Below are 18,711 nucleotides of genomic sequence, written 5' to 3'. Positions count from 1 at the left end.
ACAATATTAACCCAGTGTGAAGGCGTCAGTGAGATGGACCATCCCTGGCCGCATTCACTTGTCCACGTGTTTGTGGTTAGGCTGACCTTCCCACTAAATGCACTGGGGAGGGCACAGGTAATGTTTTGGTATGCGCGGTGGTGTATAAGGCGCACTGGGACAAATAGGGGCGGCTGGGGACCGTTTATGGACAGCCGGCCGCCCCCAGGTGGCTGGGGACTGTGTGTGGGCACCCGGCCGCGGGGCGGCTGGGGACCGAGTATGGACACCAGGCCACTGATGCAGTCATGACATGGTGGCCAGATTCCGCCTCCACATGCCTAAAAGGCCCAATTTCAAGTGCAAGCAAGCAGTATGGTATTGCAGCCTGGGGGTGGGCGGGTGGCAGGCTGCATACTTGCTCTTGCATTGCAAGGAATGGGTGAGGTACAACTGAACACTGCCCTGGGACAAGGACTTGCACGGGGATAGTTGCAAGACTGCATCTTCTGATGCGGCAAGGATCACTTCTGATGGGCACACTTTTAGGCAGACACCTTAATACCTCTGACCACGTTGTTGACAGCAGTGACCTGGGGGTCAGAAATGCTTCCAGGGGCGACCCCCATGCTGTCCCCATGTCATTTGAGCACTGTCACTATCGTTTTGGGCACTTTTTAGGCTTTCTACAGACTGCCGGGGGTGCTGCCGCAAAAATGCTCGGGTCTCCCATAGGCTAACATTGGGCTCGTTGCTCGGGTCGAGCACCCGAGTATCACGGTGAGGTCGGCCCGAGCTTCCAGCACCCGAGCATTTCAGTGCTCGCTCAACACTAGTCACAGATACTTGTTACTTTGTGTTGGTCTCACATAAAATCTCACTAAAGTACATTTAAGTTTGTGGGGGTAACATGAAAAAATGGGGAAAAGGTCACGGGGTGTGAAGACTTTTTCCAGGCACTGTAGATCTGTCAGCAGAATACAGACTATATGCAGAGAAGCCGGGGCTCTGTCCTTACTTATCTTTACACCACATTTCCATGGGACATAACAGATTTGTCTATTATAATATTTAGGATTTATCCCCCGCACTGTGACCCCGGCCCCGGACGTGACATTGCTGGTAATTCTCAGATCTGTTTGCAGATAACATTCTGTCCTTCCTGCGTGATTATCATAAATGACATAAATATGATATACGGTGAATACCCTGAACCGCTGGAACCAGAATAACCGCGTTCCTGGCAGAGTTCTGCTGTGTACACCTGCGACCATGTGCGGTGCTGGCTGAGACCATGTGCGGTGCTGGCTGCGACCATGTGCGGTGCTGGCTGGGACCATGTGCGGTGCTGGCTGAGGCCATGTGCGGTGCTGGCTGAGGCCATGTGCGGTGCTGGCTGCGACCATGTGCGGTGCTGGCTGAGGCCATGTGCGGTGCTGGCTGCGGCCATATGCGGTGCTGGCTGCGGCCATGTGCGGTGCTGGCTGCGGCCATGTGCGGTGCTGGCTGAGGCCATGTGCGGTGCTGGCTGCGACCATGTGCGGTGCTGGCTGCCGCCATGTGCGGTGCTGGCTGAGGCCATGTGCGGTGCTGGCTGAGGCCATGTGCGGTGCTGGCTGAGGCCATGTGCGGTGCTGGCTGCGACCATGTGCGGTGCTGGCTGAGGCCATGTGCGGTGCTGGCTGAGGCCATGTGCGGTGCTGGCTGCGGCCATGTGCGGTGCTGGCTGCGGCCATGTGCGGTGCTGGCTGAGGCCATGTGCGGTGCTGGCTGAGGCCATGTGCGGTGCTGGCTGCGACCATGTGCGGTGCTGGCTGAGGCCATGTGCGGTGCTGGCTGCGGCCATGTGCGGTGCTGGCTGAGGCCATGTGCGGTGCTGGCTGCGGCCATGTGCGGTGCTGGCTGAGGCCATGTGCGGTGCTGGCTGAGGCCATGTGCGGTGCTGTCTGCGACTATGTGCGGTGCTGGCTGCGACCATGTGCGGTGCTGGCTGAGGCCATGTGCGGTGCTGGCTGCGACCATGTGCGGTGCTGGCTGCGACCATGTGCGGTGCTGGCTGCGACCATGTGCGGTGCTGGCTGCGACCATGTGCGGTGCTGGCTGAGGCCATGTGCGGTGCTGGCTGCGGCCATGTGCGGTGCTGGCTGAGGCCATGTGCGGTGCTGGCTGAGGCCATGTGCGGTGCTGGCTGCGACCATGTGCGGTGCTGGCTGCGACCATGTGCGGTGCTGGCTGAGGCCATGTGCGGTGCTGGCTGCGGCCATGTGCGGTGCTGGCTGCGGCCATGTGCGGTGCTGGCTGAGGCCATGTGCGGTGCTGGCTGCGACCATGTGCGGTGCTGGCTGCGACCATGTGCGGTGCTGGCTGAGGCCATGTGCGGTGCTGGCTGCGGCCATGTGCGGTGCTGGCTGCGGCCATGTGCGGTGCTGGCTGAGGCCATGTGCGGTGCTGGCTGCGTCCATGTGCGGTGCTGGCTGAGGCCATGTGCGGTGCTGGCTGCGGCCATGTGCGGTGCTGGCTGAGGCCATGTGCGGTGCTGGCTGCGGCCATGTGCGGTGCTGGCTGAGGCCATGTGCGGTGCTGGCTGAGGCCATGTGCGGTGCTGGCTGAGGCCATGTGCGGTGCTGGCTGCGACCATACAACTATTAGTGAATGTATTAAGATTAAGCCGTACATACAGTCTGACTGCAGCCGACGTCCTAGACATAAAACTGAAACAGATCCCAATAATTCGTCTAACATACCGAACCCCATTGGATTCAATGGGAGGCAAAACCAAACGCAAACACAACACCTTCAAACAGGCCCAAAAGCTGCCAAAACAGCTCAAATTAGGGGCCGACACCAAGAAAGTGGCATCAAATGACCCAGAGTACAATTGTTATAATGGCAGAGCAGCAGTCAGCCATGGGCCATGCATGAGGTATCAGGGTCTGGGTCATGCATGAGGTATCAGGGTCTGGGCCATGCATGAGGTATCAGGGTGTGGGCCATGCATGAGGTATCAGGGTGTGGGCCATGCATGAGGTATCAGGGTCTGGGCCATGCATGAGGTATCAGGGTCTGGGCCATGCATGAGGTATCAGGGTCTGGGCCATGCATGAGGTATCAGGGTCTGGGCCATGCATGAGGTATCAGGGTCTGGGCCAGCATGAGGTATCAGGGTCTCGGCCATGTATGGGGTATCAGGGTCTGGGCCATGCATGAGGTATCAGGGTCTGGGTCATGTATGAGGTATCAGGGTCTGGGTCATGTATGAGGTATCAGAGACTGGGTCATGTATGAGGTATCAGGGTCTGGGCCATGCATGAGGTATCAGGGTCTGGGCCGTGCACGAGGTATCAGGGTCTGGGCCATGCATGAGGTATCAGGGTCTGGGCCATGCATGAGGTATCAGGGTCTGGGCCATGCATGAGGTATCAGGGTGTGGGCCATGCATGAGGTATCAGGGTCTGGGCCATGCATGAGGTATCAGGGTCTGGGCCATGCATGAGGTATCAGGGTCTGGGCCATGCATGAGGTATCAGGGTCTGGGCCATGCATGAGCTATCAGGGTCTGGGCCAGCATGAGGTATCAGGGTCTCGGCCATGTATGGGGTATCAGGGTCTGGGCCATGCATGAGGTATCAGGGTCTGGGTCATGTATGAGGTATCAGGGTCTGGGTCATGTATGAGGTATCAGAGACTGGGTCATGTATGAGGTATCAGGGTCTGGGCCATGCATGAGGTATCAGGGTCTGGGCCGTGCACGAGGTATCAGGGTCTGGGCCATGCATGAGGTATCAGGGTCTGGGCCATGCATGAGGTATCAGGGTCTGGGCCATGCATGAGGTATCAGGGTCTGGGCCGTGCACGAGGTATCAGGGTCTGGGCCATGCATGAGGTATCAGGGTCTGGGCCATGCATGAGGTATCAGGGTCTGGGCCATGTATGAGGTATCAGAGTCTGGGTCATGTATGAGGTATCAGGGTCTGGGCCATGCATGAGGTATCAGGGTCTGGGCCGTGCACGAGGTATCAGGATCTGGGTCATGTATGAGGTATCAGAGTCTGGGTCATGTATGAGGTATCAGGGTCTGGGCCATGCATGAGGTATCAGGGTCTGGGCCGTGCACGAGGTATCAGGGTCTGGGCCATGCATGAGGTATCAGGGTCTGGGTCATGCATGAGGTATCAGGGTCTGGGCCATGCATGAACTATCAGGGTCTGGGCCATGTATGAGGTATCAGGGTCTGGGCCGAGTATGAGGTATCAGGGTCTGGGCCGAGTATGAGGTATCAGGGTCTGGGCCATGCATGAGGTATCAGGGTCTGGGCCGAGTATGAGGTATCAGGGTCTGGGCCATGCATGAGGTATCAGGGTCTGGGCCATGCATGAGGTATCAGGGTCTGGGCCATGCATGAGGTATTGGGGTCTGGGCCATGTATGAGGTATCAGGGTCTGGGCCATGCATGAGGTATCAGGGTCTGGGCCATGCATGAGGTATCAGGGTCTGGGCCATGTATGAGGTATTGGGGTCTGGTCCATGTATGAGGTATCAGGGTCTGAGTCATTCTTGAGGTATCAGGGTCTGGGCTATGTATGAGGTATGAGGGTCTGGGCCATCTATGAGGTATCAGGGTCTGGGTCATGTATGAGGTATCAGAGTCTGGCTCATGTATGGGGTATCAGGGTCTGGGCCAGCATGAGGTATCAGGGTCTGGGTCATGTATGAGGTATCAGTGTCTGGGCCATGCATGAGGTATCAGGGTCTGGGCCATGTATGAGGTATCAGGGTCTGGGTCATGCATGAGGTATCAGGGTCTGGGCCATGTATGAGGTATCAGGGTCTGGGCCATGCATCAGGTATCAGGGTCTGGGCCATGCATCAGGTATCAGGGTCTGGGTCGTGCATGAGGCATCAGGGTCTGGGCCATGCATGAGGTATCAGGGTCTGGGCTATGCATGAGGTATCAGGGTCTGGGCCGTGCACGAGGTATCAGGGTCTGGGCCATGCATGAGGTATCAGGGTCTGGGCTATGCATGAGGTATCAGGGTCTGGGTCATGTATGAGGTATCAGGGTCTGGGCCATGCATGAGGTATCAGGGTCTGGGCCATGCATGAGGTATCAGGGTCTGGGTCATGTATGAGGTATCAGAGTCTGGGTCATGTATGGGGTATCAGGGTCTGGGTCATGTATGAGGTATCAGAGTCTGGGTCATGTATGGGGTATCAGGGTCTGGGTCATGTATGAGGTATCAGGGTCTGGGTCATGTATGGGGTATCAGGGTCTGGGTCATGTATGAGGTATCAGAGTCTGGGTCATGTATGGGGTATCAGGGTCTGGGCCATGCATGAGGTATCAGGGTCTGGGTCATGCATGAGGTATCAGGGTCTGGGCCATGCATGAGGTATCAGGGTGTGGGCCATGCATGAGGTATCAGGGTGTGGGCCATGCATGAGGTATCAGGGTCTGGGCCATGCATGAGGTATCAGGGTCTGGGCCATGCATGAGGTATCAGGGTCTGGGCCATGCATGAGGTATCAGGGTCTGGGCCATGCATGAGGTATCAGGGTCTGGGTCATGTATGAGGTATCAGAGTCTGGGTCATGTATTGGGTATCAGGGTCTGGGTCATGTATGAGGTATCAGAGTCTGGGTCATGTATGGGGTATCAGGGTCTGGGTCATGTATGAGGTATCAGGGTCTGGGTCATGTATGGGGTATCAGGGTCTGGGTCATGTATGAGGTATCAGAGTCTGGGTCATGTATGGGGTATCAGGGTCTGGGCCATGCATGAGGTATCAGGGTCTGGGTCATGCATGAGGTATCAGGGTCTGGGCCATGCATGAGGTATCAGGGTGTGGGCCATGCATGAGGTATCAGGGTGTGGGCCATGCATGAGGTATCAGGGTCTGGGCCATGCATGAGGTATCAGGGTCTGGGCCATGCATGAGGTATCAGGGTCTGGGCCATGCATGAGGTATCAGGGTCTGGGCCATGCATGAGGTATCAGGGTCTGGGCCAGCATGAGGTATCAGGGTCTCGGCCATGTATGGGGTATCAGGGTCTGGGCCATGCATGAGGTATCAGGGTCTGGGTCATGTATGAGGTATCAGGGTCTGGGTCATGTATGAGGTATCAGAGACTGGGTCATGTATGAGGTATCAGGGTCTGGGCCATGCATGAGGTATCAGGGTCTGGGCCGTGCACGAGGTATCAGGGTCTGGGCCATGCATGAGGTATCAGGGTCTGGGCCATGCATGAGGTATCAGGGTCTGGGCCATACATGAGGTATCAGGGTGTGGGCCATGCATGAGGTATCAGGGTCTGGGCCGTGCATGAGGTATCAGGGTCTGGGCCATGCATGAGGTATCAGGGTCTGGGCCATGCATGAGGTATCAGGGTCTGGGCCATGCATGAGGTATCAGGGTCTGGGCCAGCATGAGGTATCAGGGTCTCGGCCATGTATGGGGTATCAGGGTCTGGGCCATGCATGAGGTATCAGGGTCTGGGTCATGTATGAGGTATCAGGGTCTGGGTCATGTATGAGGTATCAGAGACTGGGTCATGTATGAGGTATCAGGGTCTGGGCCATGCATGAGGTATCAGGGTCTGGGCCGTGCACGAGGTATCAGGGTCTGGGCCATGCATGAGGTATCAGGGTCTGGGCCATGCATGAGGTATCAGGGTCTGGGCCGTGCATGAGGTATCAGGGTCTGGGCCGTGCACGAGGTATCAGGGTCTGGGCCATGCATGAGGTATCAGGGTCTGGGCCATGCATGAGGTATCAGGGTCTGGGCCATGTATGAGGTATCAGAGTCTGGGTCATGTATGAGGTATCAGGGTCTGGGCCATGCATGAGGTATCAGGGTCTGGGCCGTGCACGAGGTATCAGGATCTGGGTCATGTATGAGGTATCAGAGTCTGGGTCATGTATGAGGTATCAGGGTCTGGGCCATGCATGAGGTATCAGGGTCTGGGCCGTGCACGAGGTATCAGGGTCTGGGCCATGCATGAGGTATCAGGGTCTGGGTCATGCATGAGGTATCAGGGTCTGGGCCATGCATGAACTATCAGGGTCTGGGCCATGTATGAGGTATCAGGGTCTGGGCCGAGTATGAGGTATCAGGGTCTGGGCCGAGTATGAGGTATCAGGGTCTGGGCCATGCATGAGGTATCAGGGTCTGGGCCGAGTATGAGGTATCAGGGTCTGGGCCATGCATGAGGTATCAGGGTCTGGGCCATGCATGAGGTATCAGGGTCTGGGTCATGCATGAGGTATCAGGGTCTGGGCCATGCATGAGGTATCAGGGTGTGGGCCATGCATGAGGTATCAGGGTGTGGGCCATGCATGAGGTATCAGGGTCTGGGCCATGCATGAGGTATCAGGGTCTGGGCCATGCATGAGGTATCAGGGTGTGGGCCATGCATGAGGTATCAGGGTCTGGGCCATGCATGAGGTATCAGGGTCTGGGCCATGCATGAGGTATCAGGGTCTGGGCCATGCATGAGGTATCAGGGTCTGGGCCATGCATGAGGTATCAGGGTCTGGGTCATGTATGAGGTATCAGAGTCTGGGTCATGTATTGGGTATCAGGGTCTGGGTCATGTATGAGGTATCAGAGTCTGGGTCATGTATGGGGTATCAGGGTCTGGGTCATGTATGAGGTATCAGGGTCTGGGTCATGTATGGGGTATCAGGGTCTGGGTCATGTATGAGGTATCAGAGTCTGGGTCATGTATGGGGTATCAGGGTCTGGGCCATGCATGAGGTATCAGGGTCTGGGTCATGCATGAGGTATCAGGGTCTGGGCCATGCATGAGGTATCAGGGTGTGGGCCATGCATGAGGTATCAGGGTGTGGGCCATGCATGAGGTATCAGGGTCTGGGCCATGCATGAGGTATCAGGGTCTGGGCCATGCATGAGGTATCAGGGTCTGGGCCATGCATGAGGTATCAGGGTCTGGGCCATGCATGAGGTATCAGGGTCTGGGCCAGCATGAGGTATCAGGGTCTCGGCCATGTATGGGGTATCAGGGTCTGGGCCATGCATGAGGTATCAGGGTCTGGGTCATGTATGAGGTATCAGGGTCTGGGTCATGTATGAGGTATCAGAGACTGGGTCATGTATGAGGTATCAGGGTCTGGGCCATGCATGAGGTATCAGGGTCTGGGCCGTGCACGAGGTATCAGGGTCTGGGCCATGCATGAGGTATCAGGGTCTGGGCCATGCATGAGGTATCAGGGTCTGGGCCATACATGAGGTATCAGGGTGTGGGCCATGCATGAGGTATCAGGGTCTGGGCCGTGCATGAGGTATCAGGGTCTGGGCCATGCATGAGGTATCAGGGTCTGGGCCATGCATGAGGTATCAGGGTCTGGGCCATGCATGAGGTATCAGGGTCTGGGCCAGCATGAGGTATCAGGGTCTCGGCCATGTATGGGGTATCAGGGTCTGGGCCATGCATGAGGTATCAGGGTCTGGGTCATGTATGAGGTATCAGGGTCTGGGTCATGTATGAGGTATCAGAGACTGGGTCATGTATGAGGTATCAGGGTCTGGGCCATGCATGAGGTATCAGGGTCTGGGCCGTGCACGAGGTATCAGGGTCTGGGCCATGCATGAGGTATCAGGGTCTGGGCCATGCATGAGGTATCAGGGTCTGGGCCGTGCATGAGGTATCAGGGTCTGGGCCGTGCACGAGGTATCAGGGTCTGGGCCATGCATGAGGTATCAGGGTCTGGGCCATGCATGAGGTATCAGGGTCTGGGCCATGTATGAGGTATCAGAGTCTGGGTCATGTATGAGGTATCAGGGTCTGGGCCATGCATGAGGTATCAGGGTCTGGGCCGTGCACGAGGTATCAGGATCTGGGTCATGTATGAGGTATCAGAGTCTGGGTCATGTATGAGGTATCAGGGTCTGGGCCATGCATGAGGTATCAGGGTCTGGGCCGTGCACGAGGTATCAGGGTCTGGGCCATGCATGAGGTATCAGGGTCTGGGTCATGCATGAGGTATCAGGGTCTGGGCCATGCATGAACTATCAGGGTCTGGGCCATGTATGAGGTATCAGGGTCTGGGCCGAGTATGAGGTATCAGGGTCTGGGCCGAGTATGAGGTATCAGGGTCTGGGCCATGCATGAGGTATCAGGGTCTGGGCCGAGTATGAGGTATCAGGGTCTGGGCCATGCATGAGGTATCAGGGTCTGGGCCATGCATGAGGTATCAGGGTCTGGGCCATGCATGAGGTATTGGGGTCTGGGCCATGTATGAGGTATCAGGGTCTGGGCCATGCATGAGGTATCAGGGTCTGGGCCATGCATGAGGTATCAGGGTCTGGGCCATGTATGAGGTATTGGGGTCTGGTCCATGTATGAGGTATCAGGGTCTGAGTCATTCTTGAGGTATCAGGGTCTGGGCTATGTATGAGGTATGAGGGTCTGGGCCATCTATGAGGTATCAGGGTCTGGGTCATGTATGAGGTATCAGAGTCTGGCTCATGTATGGGGTATCAGGGTCTGGGCCAGCATGAGGTATCAGGGTCTGGGTCATGTATGAGGTATCAGTGTCTGGGCCATGCATGAGGTATCAGGGTCTGGGCCATGTATGAGGTATCAGGGTCTGGGTCATGCATGAGGTATCAGGGTCTGGGCCATGTATGAGGTATCAGGGTCTGGGCCATGCATCAGGTATCAGGGTCTGGGCCATGCATCAGGTATCAGGGTCTGGGTCGTGCATGAGGCATCAGGGTCTGGGCCATGCATGAGGTATCAGGGTCTGGGCTATGCATGAGGTATCAGGGTCTGGGCCGTGCACGAGGTATCAGGGTCTGGGCCATGCATGAGGTATCAGGGTCTGGGCTATGCATGAGGTATCAGGGTCTGGGCCGTGCACGAAGTATCAGGGTCTGGGTCATGTATGAGGTATCAGGGTCTGGGCCATGCATGAGGTATCAGGGTGTGGGCCATGCATGAGGTATCAGGGTCTGGGCCATGCATGAGGTATCAGGGTCTGGGTCATGCATGAGGTATCAGGGTCTGTGTCATGCATGAGGTATCAGGGTCTGGGCCATGTATGAGGTATCAGGGTCTGGGCCATGCATGAACTATCAGGGTCTGGGCCATGTATGAGGTATCAGGGTCTGGGCCGAGTATGAGGTATCAGGGTCTGGGCCGAGTATGAGGTATCAGGGTCTGGGCCATGCATGAGGTATCAGGGTCTGGGCCGAGTATGAGGTATCAGGGTCTGGGCCATGCATGAGGTATCAGGGTCTGGGCCATGCATGAGGTATCAGGGTCTGGGCCATGCATGAGGTATTGGGGTCTGGGCCATGTATGAGGTATCAGGGTCTGGGCCATGCATGAGGTATCAGGGTCTGGGCCATGCATGAGGTATCAGGGTCTGGGCCATGTATGAGGTATTGGGGTCTGGTCCATGTATGAGGTATCAGGGTCTGAGTCATTCTTGAGGTATCAGGGTCTGGGCTATGTATGAGGTATGAGGGTCTGGGCCATCTATGAGGTATCAGGGTCTGGGTCATGTATGAGGTATCAGGGTCTGGGCCATGTATGAGGTATCAGGGTCTGGGTCATGCATGAGGTATCAGGGTCTGGGCCATGTATGAGGTATCAGGGTCTGGGCCATGCATCAGGTATCAGGGTCTGGGCCATGCATCAGGTATCAGGGTCTGGGTCGTGCATGAGGCATCAGGGTCTGGGCCATGCATGAGGTATCAGGGTCTGGGCTATGCATGAGGTATCAGGGTCTGGGCCGTGCACGAGGTATCAGGGTCTGGGCCATGCATGAGGTATCAGGGTCTGGGCTATGCATGAGGTATCAGGGTCTGGGCCGTGCACGAAGTATCAGGGTCTGGGTCATGTATGAGGTATCAGGGTCTGGGCCATGCATGAGGTATCAGGGTCTGGGCCATGCATGAGGTATCAGGGTCTGGGCCATGCATCAGGTATCAGGGTCTGGGTCGTGCATGAGGCATCAGGGTCTGGGCCATGCATGAGGTATCAGGGTCTGGGCTATGCTTGAGGTATCAGGGTCTGGGCCGTGCACGAAGTATCAGGGTCTGGGTCATGTATGAGGTATCAGGGTCTGGGAGGTGCTGGCTGCGACCATGAGCGGTGCTGGCTGCAACCATGTGCGGTGCTGGCTGAGGCCATGTGCGGTGCTGGCTGCGACCATGAGCGGTGCTGGCTGCAACCATGTGCGGTGCTGGCTGAGGCCATGTGCGGTGCTGGCTGCGACCATGTGCGGTGCTGGCTGAGACCATGTGCGGTGCTGGCTGCGACCATGTGCGGTGCTGGCTGAGGCCATGTGCGGTGCTGGCTGCCGCCATGTGCGGTGCTGGCTGAGGCCATGTGCGGTGCTGGCTGAGGCCATGTGCGGTGCTGGCTGCGACCATGTGCGGTGCTGGCTGGGACCATGTGCGGTGCTGGCTGAGGCCATGTGCGGTGCTGGCTGCGGCCATGTGCGGTGCTGGCTGAGGCCATGTGCGGTGCTGGCTGCGACCATGTGCGGTGCTGGCTGCGACCATGTGCGGTGCTGGCTGAGGCCATGTGCGGTGCTGGCTGAGGCCATGTGCGGTGCTGGCTGCGGCCATGTGCGGTGCTGGCTGCGGCCATGTGCGGTGCTGGCTGAGGCCATGTGCGGTGCTGGCTGCGGCCATGTGCGGTGCTGGCTGCGACCATGTGCGGTGCTGGCTGAGGCCATGTGCGGTGCTGGCTGAGGCCATGTGCGGTGCTGGCTGCGGCCATGTGCGGTGCTGGCTGAGGCCATGTGCGGTGCTGGCTGCGGCCATGTGCGGTGCTGGCTGAGGCCATGTGCGGTGCTGGCTGAGGCCATGTGCGGTGCAGGCTGAGGCCATGTGCGGTGCTGGCTGCGGCCATGTGCGGTGCTGGCTGCGACCATGTGCGGTGCTGGCTGCGACCATGTGCGGTGCTGGCTGCGACCATGTGCGGTGCTGGCTGCGGCCATGTGCGGTGCTGGCTGCGACCATGAGCGGTGCTGGCTGCGACCATGTGCGGTGCTGGCTGCGTCCATGTGCGGTGCTGGCTGAGGCCATGTGCGGTGCTGGCTGCGACCATGTGCGGTGCTGGCTGCGGCCATGTGCGGTGCTGGCTGCGACCATGTGCGGTGCTGGCTGCGACCATGTGCGGTGCTGGCTGAGGCCATGTGCGGTGCTGGCTGCGACCATGAGCTGTGCTGGCTGCGACCATGTGCGGTGCTGGCTGAGGCCATGTGCGGTGCTGGCTGCGACCATGTGCGGTGCTGGCTATGACCATGTGCGGTGCTGGCTGAGGCCATGTGCGGTGCTGGCTGCGACCATGTGCGGTGCTGGCTGCGACCATGTGCGGTGCTGGCTGCGACCATGTGCGCTGCTGGCTGAGGCCATGTGCGGTGCTGGCTGCGGCCATGTGCGGTGCTGGCTGAGGCCATGTGCGGTGCTGGCTGAGGCCATGTGCGGTGCTGGCTGCGACCATGTGCGGTGCTGGCTGGGACCATGTGCGGTGCTGGCTGAGGCCATGTGCGGTGCTGGCTGAGGCCATGTGCGGTGCTGGCTGCGACCATGTGCGGTGCTGGCTGAGGCCATGTGCGGTGCTGACTGCGACCATGTGCGGTGCTGGCTGAGGCCATGTGCGGTGCTGGCTGAGGCCATGTGCGGTGCTGGCTGAGGCCATGTGCGGTGCTGGCTGCGGCCATGTGCGGTGCTGGCTGAGGCCATGTGCGGTGCTGACTGCGACCATGTGCGGTGCTGGCTGAGGCCATGTGCGGTTCTGGCTGCGACCATGTGCGGTGCTGGCTGCGACCATGTGCGGTGCTGGCTGCGACCATGTGCGGTGCTGGCTGAGGCCATGTGCGGTGCTGGCTGCGGCCATGTGCGGTGCTGGCTGAGGCCATGTGCGGTGCTGGCTGCGGCCATTTGCGGTGCTGTCTGCGACCATGTGCGGTGCTGGCTGAGGCCATGTGCGGTGCTGGCTGCGGCCATGTGCGGTGCTGGCTGCGACCATGTGCGGTGCTGGCTGCGGCCATGTGCGGTGCTGGCTGAGGCCATGTGCGGTGCTGGCTGCGACCATGTGCGGTGCTGGCTGCGACCATGTGCGGTGCTGGCTGAGGCCATGTGCGGTGCTGGCTGCGACCATGTGCGGTGCTGGCTGTGACCATGTGCGGTGCTGGCTGTGGCCATGTGCGGTGCTGGCTGCGGCCATGTGCGGTGCTGGCTGAGGCCATGTGCGGTGCTGGCTGAGGCCATGTGCGGTGCTGGCTGCGACCATGTGTGGTGCTGGCTGCGGCCATGTGCGGTGCTGGCTGAGGCCATGTGCGGTGCAGGCTGCGTCCATGTGCGGTGCTGGCTGAGGCCATGTGCGGTGCTGGCTGCGACCATGTGCGGTGCTGGCTGTGACCATGTGCGGTGCTGGCTGTGGCCATGTGCGGTGCTGGCTGCGGCCATGTGCGGTGCTGGCTGAGGCCATGTGCGGTGCTGGCTGAGGCCATGTGCGGTGCTGGCTGCGACCATGTGCGGTGCTGGCTGAGGCCATGTGCGGTGCTGGCTGCGTCCATGTGCGGTGCTGGCTGAGGCCATGTGCGGTGCAGGCTGTGACCATGTGCGGTGCTGGCTGCGACCATGTGCGGTGCTGGCTGAGACCATGTGCGGTGCTGGCTGTGACCATGTGCGGTGCTGGCTGAGGCCATGTGCGGTGCTGGCTGTGACCATGTGCGGTGCTGGCTGAGACCATGTGCGGTGCTGGCTGTGACCATGTGCGGTGCTGGCTGAGGCCATGTGCGGTGCTGGCTGCGTCCATGTGCGGTGCTGGCTGAGGCCATGTGCGGTGCTGGCTGTGACCATGTGCGGTGCTGGCTGCGACCATGTGCGGTGCTGGCTGAGACCATGTGCGGTGCTGGCTGCGACCATGTGCGGTGCTGGCTGAGGCCATGTGCGGTGCTGGCTGCGTCCATGTGCGGTGCTGGCTGAGGCCATGTGCGGTGCTGGCTGCGTCCATGTGCGGTGCTGGCTGAGGCCATGTGCGGTGCAGGCTGCGACCATGTGTGGTGCTGGCTGCGGCCATGTGCGGTGCTGGCTGCGTCCATGTGCGGTGCTGGCTGCGACCATGTGCGGTGCTGGCTGCGGCCATGTGCGGTGCTGGCTGCGACCATGTGCGGTGCTGGCTGCAGCCATGTGCGGTGCTGGCTGCGACCATGTGTGGTGCTGGCTGCGGCCATGTGCGGTGCTGGCTGAGGCCATGTGCGGTGCAGGCTGCGTCCATGTGCGGTGCTGGCTGCGGCCATGTGCGGTGCTGGCTGCGAACATGTGCGGCGCTGGCTGCGGCCATGTGCGGTGCTGGCTGAGACCATGTGCGGTGCTGGCTGCGACCATGTGCGGTGCTGGCTGCGACCATGTGTGGTGCTGGCTGAGGCCATGTGCGGTGCTGGCTGCGACCATGTGCGGTGCTGGCTGAGGCCATGTGCGGTGCTGGCTGCGACCATGTGCGGTGCTGGCTGCGACCATGTGCGGTGCTGGCTGAGGCCATGTGCGGTGCTGGCTGCGACCATGTGCGGTGCTGGCTGAGGCCATGTGCGGTGCTGTCTGCGACCATGTGCGGTGCTGGCTGAGACCATGTGCGGTGCTGGCTGCGACCATGTGCGGTGCTGGCTGAGGCCATGTGCGGTGCTGGCTGAGGCCATGTGCGGTGCTGGCTGCGACCATGTGCGGTGCTGGCTGAGGCCATGTGCGGTGCTGGCTGCGTCCATGTGCGGTGCTGGCTGAGGCCATGTGCGGTGCTGGCTGAGGCCATGTGCGGTGCTGGCTGCGTCCATGTGCGGTGCTGGCTGAGACCATGTGCGGTGCTGGCTGCGTCCATGTGCGGTGCTGGCTGAGGCCATGTGCGGTGCTGGCTGCGGCCATGTGCGGTGCTGGCTGAGGCCATGTGCGGTGCTGGCTGAGACCATGTGCGGTGCTGGCTGCGTCCATGTGCGGTGCTGGCTGAGGCCATGTGCGGTGCTGGCTGAGGCCATGTGCGGTGCTGGCTGCGTCCATGTGCGGTGCTGGCTGAGACCATGTGCGGTGCTGGCTGCGGCCATGTGCGGTGCTGGCTGAGGCCATGTGCGGTGCTGGCTGCGGCCATGTGCGGTGCTGGCTGCGGCCATGTGCGGTGCTGGCTGAGGCCATGTGCGGTGCTGGCTGAGACCATGTGCGGTGCTGGCTGCGGCCATGTGCGGTGCTGGCTGAGGCCATGTGCGGTGCTGGCTGCGGCCATGTGCGGTGCTGGCTGCGGCCATGTGCGGTGCTGGCTGCGACCATGTGCGGTGCTGGCTGAGGCCATGTGCGGTGCTGGCTGAGGCCATGTGCGGTGCTGGCTGCGACCATACAACTATTAGTGAATGTATTAAGATTAAGCCGTACATACAGTCTGACTGCAGCCGACGTCCTAGACATAAAACTGAAACAGATCCCAATAATTCGTCTAACATACCGAACCCCATTGGATTCAATGGGAGGCAAAACCAAACGCAAACACAACACCTTCAAACAGGCCCAAAAGCTGCCAAAACAGCTCAAATTAGGGGCCGACACCAAGAAAGTGGCATCAAATGACCCAGAGTACAATTGTTATAATGGCAGAGCAGCAGTCAGCCATGGGCCATGCATGAGGTATCAGGGTCTGGGTCATGCATGAGGTATCAGGGTCTGGGCCATGCATGAGGTATCAGGGTGTGGGCCATGCATGAGGTATCAGGGTCTGGGCCATGTATGAGGTATCAGGGTCTGGGCCATGTATGAGGTATCAGGGTCTGGGCCATGCATGAGGTATTGGGGTCTGGGCCATGCATGAGGTATCAGGATCTGGGCCATGCATGAGGTATCAGGGTCTGGGCCATGCATGAGGTATCAGGGTCTGGGCCATGCATGAGGTATCAGGGTCTGAGTCATGCATGAGGTATCATCAGGGTCTGGGTCATGCATGAGGTATCAGGGTCTGAGTCATGCATGAGGTATCAGGGTCTGGGCCATGCATGAGGTATCAGGGTCTGGGCCAGCATGAGGTATCAGGGTCTGGGTCATGTATGAGGTATCAGGGTCTGGGCCATGTATGAGGTATCAGGGTCTGGGCCAGCATGAGGTATCAGGGTCTGGGTCATGTATGAGGTATCAGGGTCTGGGCCATGTATGAGGTATCAGGGTCTGGGCCAGCATGAGGTATCTGGGTCTGGGCCATGTATGAGGTATCAGGGTCTGGGCCATGCATGAGGTATCAGGGTCTGGGCCATGCATGAAGTATCAGGGTCTGGGCCATGTATGAGGTATCAGGGTCTGGGCCATGCATGAGGTATCAGGGTCTGGGCCATGCATGAGCTATCAGGGTCTGGGCCATGTATGAGGTATCAGGGTCTGGGCCATGCATGAGGTATCAGGGTCTGGGTCTTGTATGAGGTATCAGGGTCTGGGCCATGTATCAGGTATCAGGGTCTGGGCCATGCATGAGGTATCGGGGTCTGAGTAATTATTGAGGTATTGGGGTCTGGGCTATGTATGAGGTATGAGGGTCTGGGCCATGTATGAGGTATCAGGGTCTGGGTCATGTATGAGGTATCAGGGTCTGGGTCATGTATGAGGTATCAGAGTCTGGGTCATGTATGGGGTATCAGGGTCTGGGTCATGTATGAGGTATCAGGGTCTGGGTCATGTATGAGGTATCAGGGTCTGGGTCATGTATGAGGTATCAGGGTCTGGGTCATGTATGAGGTATCAGAGTCTGGGTCATGTATGGGGTATCAGGGTCTGGGTCATGTATGAGGTATCAGGGTCTGGGTCATGTATGAGGTATCAGGGTCTGGGTCATGTATGAGGTATCAGGGTCTGGGTCATGTATGAAGTATCAGAGTCTGGGCCATGTATGAGGTATCAGGGTCTGGGTCATGTATGGGGTATCACGGTCTGGGTCATGTATGAGGTATCAGGGTCTGGGTCATGTATGAGGTATCAGGGTCTGGGTCATGTATGAGGTATCAGGGTCTGGGTCATGTATGAGGTATCAGGGTCTGGGTCATGTATGGGGTTTCAGGTTCTGGGTCATGTATGAGGTATCAGGGTCTGGGTCATGTATGAGGTATCAGAGTCTGGGTCATGTATGGGGTATCAGGGTCTGGGTCATGTATGAGGTATCAGAGTCTGGGTCATGTATGGGGTATCAGGGTCTGGGTCATGTATGAGGTATCAGGGTCTGGGTCATGTATGGGGTATCAGGGTCTGGGTCATGTATGAGGTATCAGAGTCTGGGTCATGTATGGGGTGTCAGGGTCTGGGCCATGCATGAGGTATCAGGGTCTGGGCCATGCATGAGGTATCAGGGTCTGGGCCATGCATGAGGTATCAGGGTCTGGGCCATGTATGAGGTATCAGGGTCTGGGTCATGTATGAGGTATCAGGGTCTGGGCCATGTATGAGGTATCACGGTCTGGGCCATGCATGAGGTATCAGGGTCTGGGTCATGCATGAGGTATCAGGGTCTGGGTCGTGCATGAGGTATCAGGGTCTGGGTCGTGCATGAGGTATCAGGGTCTGGGCCATGCATGAGGTATCACGGTCTGGGCTATGCATGAGGTATCAGGGTCTGGGCCGTGCACAAGGTATCAGGGTCTGGGCCATGCATGAGGTATCAGGGTCTGGGCCATGTATGAGGTATCAGGGTCTGGGTCATGTATGAGGTATCAGGGTCTGGGCGGTGCTGGCTGTGACCATGTGCAGTGCTGGGTGCGACCATGTGCGGTGCTGGCTGCGTCCATGTGCGGTGCTGGCTGCGACCATGTGCGGTGCTGGCTGCGTCCATGTGCGGTGCTGGCTGCGTCCATGTGCGGTGCTGGCTGAGGCCATGTGCGGTGCTGGCTGCGACCATGTGTGGTGCTGGCTGTGACCATGTGCGGTGCTGTCTGCCACCATGTGCGGTGCTGGTTCCGGCCATGTGCGGTGCTGGCTGTGACCATGTGCGGTGCTGGCTGCGGCCACGTGCGGTGCTGGCTGCGTCCATGTGCGGTGCTGTCTGCGACCATGTGCGGTGCTGGTTCCGGCCATGTGCGGTGCTGGCTGAGGCCATGTGCGGTGCTGGCTGCGACCATGTGCGGTGCTGGCTGAGGCCATGTGCGGTGCTGCCTGCGACCATGTGCGGTGCTGGTTCCGGCCATGTGCGGTGCTGGCTGCGACCATGTGCGGTGCTGGCTGGGACCATGTGCGGTGCTGGCTGCGGCCACGTGCGGTGCTGGCTGCGTCCATGTGCGGTGCTGTCTGCGACCATGTGCGGTGCTGGTTCCGGCCATGTGCGGTGCTGGCTGAGGCCATGTGCGGTGCTGCCTGCGACCATGTGCGGTGCTGGCTGCGTCCATGTGCGGTGCTGGCTGCGACCATGTGCGGTGCTGGCTGCGACCATGTGCGGTGCTGCCTGCGTCCATGTGCGGTGCTGGCTGCGTCCATGTGCGGTGCTGGCTGCGTCCATGTGCGGTGCTGGCTGCGACCATGTGCGGTGCTGGCTGCGACCATGTGCGGTGCTGGCTGCGACCATGTGCGATGCTGGCTGCGACCATGTGCGGTGCTGGCTGTGACCATGTGCGGAGCTGGCTGGGGCCATGTGCGGTGTTGGCTGCGAGCATGTGCGGTGCTGGCTGCGACCATGTGCGGAGCTGGCTGCGACCATGTGCGGAGCTGGTTCCGGCCATGTGCGGTGCTGGTTCCGGCCATGTGCGCTGCT

This window comes from Phyllobates terribilis, unplaced genomic scaffold (assembly GCF_046119375.1).
Source record: "Phyllobates terribilis strain yellow unplaced genomic scaffold, ASM4611937v1 Scaffold_2__4_contigs__length_985480577, whole genome shotgun sequence".
NCBI classification, from domain to species: domain Eukaryota; kingdom Metazoa; phylum Chordata; class Amphibia; order Anura; family Dendrobatidae; genus Phyllobates; species Phyllobates terribilis.
This window is presented reverse-complemented; position numbering follows the sequence as displayed.